A 5,737-nucleotide genomic window follows, 5' to 3' on the forward strand; every position below is an offset into this window, starting at 1 on the left:
ATCAATCGATGGATCCTCCTGCTGGAAAGTGGATTTTGTGTAAACATGATGATGATGATGATGATGATGTTGTCGAGGAGGAGGGGAAGAATAAATCAAAATCATCAACCATCAACAACAAGAGGAAGAAGATGTGGAGTGATTTGGGCACCTCAATCCGTTGTGCCGTTGTGAAGAAGAAGAAGAGGAAGATGAACAATATGTCTAAACAAGAAGAAGAGAGAGAAGATATCTAATCTTTACGCTAAATCATCATCATCATCTAATAAGAGAAAGAGGAACCAATCATCATCATCATCATCTAATAAGAGAAAGAGGAACCATTTAACTTCTCTTAATAGGAACAAGAGGCGCAACAAAAAGATGTTCAACTATACGACTAGAGAACAACATCATAACAAATCATCATCATCATCCAGTAGTAAAAATAATGATGATGTGTATAAGGCCATCAGATATGTTAGAAAGAGAAAGATGAATTGTGACCAGGACACAATCCTATCCAAGAATAAGAGGAACAATCCGGGCAAAGCAAAAGCAACTCAAGAAGACAATGCAGGGGCCGAGATCTTATCTTCAAGTGCTGAGAGGTATTTATCGAAGGACCTTATATTCAACATACTCTCTCGCACTTGTGTCATTTCGCTGTTCAGATGTAAATATGTTTGTAAGTTATGGCATTCTATCATTTCAACACCTAAATTCCACATTGCTCACCACCTAATTTCTGTAAATAAATTACCCTCTATTATTATGATTACTTCTAGAGTAGACGATAATGAAGGCTGTCACGCTGCCACTATTCTCTACCCCGATTCTCTCAAACACTATTCGGTGAATATCCCCTTGATGCCCCCTTTTGATTTATTACAATTTGTAAGCTCTTCTAACGGTGTTGTTGTGTTTTTCATAACTTTAAAGCTGATTTATATCTATTAAATCCCCTAACTAGGATGTATAAGAAACTCATGCTTCCACCTGCGGCTTTCACCATGACTGAGGAGAGGAGACATACAATATTCCACCCACCACCACACCCCTGTTATTGACAAACCGCACACACCCTTCACTGTTATCATCGACAACCCACGACCAGTCCTAAAAGCCTACAAATTTGAAGTTGGGTTTGGATTTGATTGTGTATCCTGTGACTTTAAGGTTTTATTTCTTGAATATCAGAAAATTGATAATAAACATGTGGGTTTGGAAGCAGCGCATTTGTATTCTTCAAATTCTGATTCCTGGAGGGTCATTAAGGTCGATACTGAGTTACCAAGTTTTCTCTATTACCCCCCATCCCCTGTTTTGAGGTCTGGTCCCGTTGTTGACGGGGTTTTGTATATGGAAGGTGTGGATTTCATTATAACTTTTGATTTGCATACCGAACTGTTTGGACTGATTTCGTACCCAAGCTTTGTTCATGCAAGGAAGTCCAACGTTTTGAATTTTGAGGGCTCCGTGGCTGTGGTCCTTAAAACTGTTCCTGACGGGTCACTTGTTGAAAAGGAGCTCAGTTTGTGGACACCAATAGCAGTTTCTGGTGAGGTGGTTTGGAACAAAATGTTCACTTTTGGCACTGGTTCGGAGGAGATAGATTGGTTGTTTCTCTACTCTGGTGCAAATCAGTTTTTTGGAAAAACTAGATTAGGAGAAATGTTGTACGACTACAGGAAGAAACAGACCAAGTACGTTGAATTTCCATCTCAAAGCTTCCTCCTAGGAGTTCTCAGCCACACGGAGAGCTTCCTCCCAGCTGAAGGACTCGAGGGATTCAATGAGAGTTGAATGCATAAATCACTTGATACTTTTGTTGAGTTGTGCTCTCGATGCACAATAATGAGTTTATGTTCCGACTTGTACACAGATTGAGGGCTTCTAAAGTGTTCCTTTTTGTTTCTTTTTCACTGTAAGATGGTGTATTTTTAATCTAATTATGGGCAGGATTTATAAATTTGTCACTTGATTATAAAAGATTAGACATTGTGTAGATTGTGCTGGTTGCTTCATTTTTCTCACTACTGTTAATGTGATTTAATCATTCATTACTTCATTTGATTGTTGTAGAATACTTTCATGATGCAGTCGATGAGTCGAGTAGATACATTTCACGTTTCACAGCTAGAGAAGACAGTTGGTAACCACCTAGTTTCACTTACAATCCTTGAGCAACTAATGCGTGACTTGGAGCTGCTTGTAGTGTCAGAGGCTGTCTTGGACGTGTACGCAGCCAGCAAGACAATTCTCTACAAGCAATTTGGTCCAAGAATAACAGGACAAGGCTGATTAGGTAAGAAATCCTCGAGGGCCTGATTATCTAATTTGGCATTATGGGAATCATCCTATGCTTTTATTAATTTATCAGAGTGCATTGTGATTGATTGTTTTCCCTTCCTAAATGTAAAAGAGCTTTGTTTATTATTCAATTGGCGTACCTCTGTAATCAACACCAAATCTTACATTAGGGACCTTGTATTATTTTTCTAACATTTACACCAAATATGAATGCATTATGCTGCTTCTCATGAACACTGTCTGAAGGAAATACCCTATCCCTTTTATGCATTCTTTAATTTAAGAAATGTATATTGTCATTATAAATTTCCACCAGTTGCATGCTCAATTGGTAAAATCTAACCCCTCTGAATCTATGAAAATATAGTTAGCTAAGCAATCTGTCTTTGTGGGCTGGCATTTTACTCATGTAACAACCTAGATCAGCTATTAAATCGTAGAAAACACTACTCTGCTCAAATTTTTTGTTTCTATCTTGGCTATCAGTATATTTTAACTGGAATTTTTTTGGATAAGCGGACTTCTGTTAAGAATCTTGCTTCTAAGTCACATGTTACCAGATTTCATGGATTTTGCAATATATTTTTTCTGTTATAAAACAACGTTCTGATTTTGACTACTTCAATTATTATGTACTTTTGATGCTCATACTTGTGGCTTAAGATACTGTTTGAAATTAATAACAGTCTACATTCTTGACATACAATGCTGATCAGTCACTTTTATTGCAGTGTTGATATAAGTGAAGACAAAATTTCTGTATTTGACAATGGACCTGAGTGAAGAGAACTCTATTGTGAAATGGTAATATATGGCGGGTTTTTTAATAGAGTAATAAAGTGTTACTTGAATGTTGATCATCAATTTCTTTCCTTGTGCCTTGACAGTGGAAAAAAAACGTAACTCTGTATTTGACATAGCATCGTGAATTGGCTTGTCCAAAGCTCAGTTTGATTAGTAGTTTTATCATCCAAAAATTTATTACAAAAAGAATATCTGACTGCAGTTTGTGAGAGTTATTAACAATAGAGGTGAAAGACTAGCGAGTGAATGCAAATAGACGGTGCTCTTGGGAAATGCTCAATAGCTGAACATACTTCTGACTGAATGTACCTGTTTTAAGAAATAGGTCTCATGTCTCAAAGACCAATTCCTGGTCATGTTTTCTATCCTTCAGGAATTAAGTTGCATGAATATTTGTCCTGTCACCTTCACTTTCTATTATCAATTCATAGAATTCATGGAGGCCAGATCAACTCCTCCAAGATACTCCCTCCGTCCTAATTTATTTGTCTCTTTTGTACGTAATTTAAGGTGCATTGAACTCATAGATTTGAATTTCTATTCACAAAGCTTTAATAAAAGGAGCTCACATTTTGGAGTTGGTTTAGAGTTACATGCTCACAATCTGGTGATTCCAAATATTGTCCAGCTGTTAACTCTACGTTTCTCCCACAGTTCATGTCACAACCCTGCATTACAAGAGTGTAACATATACATTGCATCGTGAGTTGAAATCAAGAACAAATTATCAGTTGGTGCCTCATCTAAGTTTCAGCAATATTTTAACAATTAATACACAATTTAGTACTAGCACTCACCACTTTTATCTCAAGTCATTCCAACATGGGCATACTTCTGAGCAAGCACAGAGCATTTGAAATCACATACACGTCATTAAATGCAACACTACATAATTTCAGTGTCTTCAAGTTCTCCATTGTTGAGGTTAGATAATTGTGAAAAGTTAAACCTGGATCCAAAAACTATGTATGTACATTATTAAATTAAAACACAAGAGACATATTTTAATTTAAGAAAAGGAAAGAAATCTAATTTGTTAAACTTTTATCCAGAGGCTGATGATATTGCCCTTAAGAGTTTCAATGCTAGGCATATCACCAAGAAGCCTGCGTAGGTTGAAGCTTTTCTTTATATCGGTACAAGGGTTGTAATCCTGAGCATAATGCTTAAACACTGACACAAGCAATACACCGAAATTATTGCCAAAATAACAGCCCAAGGAACGGTCTGATGCGAGTGATAAATACCAGACAATGAGCCTGAGAGTACGAGTAGAGCAACTACCAAAGAAATCAAGAAAAACAACTCGGGCCCAAAAAAAATTCCAGCAATAACAGAACCCAGCCAAAACCCCAGACAGAAGTCACACCACGAGAAACTTTGCACGAACAACTCCCCTATTCTGCAGACTTCGCTCGAAGTTACAACAGCACCACCACTTGAAACTACAGCATCACGACTTCGAAGCGAAACTCCACACTGAAAATGAGCAAAACCTCTCCAGCATTCGAAAAAAACCAGACCCTCTACACGACCTGCAACAGCACTACAGAACCCATCTAAACCTTCAGACCTAAAAACCTGCAAAATAAAACCCCCACTCCAGACAGAATCCACACCTCGGGCACTCCCCATGTCCCAAAACCACCCAAAACTCTGATCTACTACAACCCAGCATCGAAACCCCCAACCACACACCAAAAACTCACTAGACCTACCCCTCGGACAAAGCTTTTAATTACATGAAAAGAGATGAAAAAAGGGAAAATATAGTATGTAGCCTGTGCTAACATATCAGCAAGCTAGAACACATAAACGGAGAAAACCATCAAATTCAGAATGGATGGCATGACAGATAGGTGCACCTCCACATGATCGAACCACCCCCCAGTATCGAAAATATTCAAAAATCTGCAGCAAATTGAAACCCCAGGATCGAACCACCCCCCAAAAACACAAAGCAACCTGCAGACCCATCTGCATAGCTTCAACAGATAACAACACAAAACCAAGAAACAGACCCTGATTCTGCAGACCCCAAAGTAGCACTAACAATACCTACGGCTTTCAAATTGCTCAGAAACCTCCGAAAACCGCAACTTAAACTACAGCAGCTCTCAGCTCGAAGCGAGAAACCACAACGAAATCAAGAAAAACAACTCAGGCCCAAAAACAGATTCAAAGAAAATATAGTTACCTGGGAGGCTGCCATATCAGATGCCCAAGATCCTCCTTCATAGATTTCGTTACAGCTGTAGAGCCAAGTCAAGCACACAACCATTGGTCGCTACTTTCATATAAACGCATATACAAAAACCAGAATCCAGAATTACTTTCATCATCATTGTACACAGTACATATACAAAAACCAGAATCCAGAATTACTTTCATTATCATTATGTCATGTAGCAGTCTTCTGGTCTGGCCCTTTATTTACACATTCTAATTTACATTTAATGTTAATGTACTCTCTCACATGCAGCGGACCTCGTTTTCCATATCTCCATCCTGATAAAAGGGAAATACCATATTTTCTCCAAGTTCAGGGTCTTTTTTCATTCTAACAATCGATCCGTCCTGATCAATGCAATAAGTCCACATTTGTCAGAACACGGGCCAAAACACGGTTTATATACTTCCT

At 38.2% G+C, this 5,737-nt stretch overlaps 1 long non-coding RNA gene across 1 annotated transcript; it reads left to right on the forward strand.

Moving 5' to 3' along the window:
* The first annotated feature begins 323 nt into the window (after nucleotides 1-323).
* On the forward strand, nucleotides 324-3,390 carry LOC141704764 (uncharacterized). Its single transcript, XR_012568070.1, has 3 exons — nucleotides 324-590; nucleotides 2,065-2,287; nucleotides 3,024-3,390. It is a non-coding gene; the product is annotated as an uncharacterized LOC141704764 (long non-coding RNA).
* The last annotated feature ends 2,347 nt before the right edge of the window (nucleotides 3,391-5,737 follow it).

Source organism: Apium graveolens, unplaced genomic scaffold (genome assembly GCF_009905375.1).
Source record: "Apium graveolens cultivar Ventura unplaced genomic scaffold, ASM990537v1 ctg8213, whole genome shotgun sequence".
Taxonomy (NCBI): domain Eukaryota; kingdom Viridiplantae; phylum Streptophyta; class Magnoliopsida; order Apiales; family Apiaceae; genus Apium; species Apium graveolens.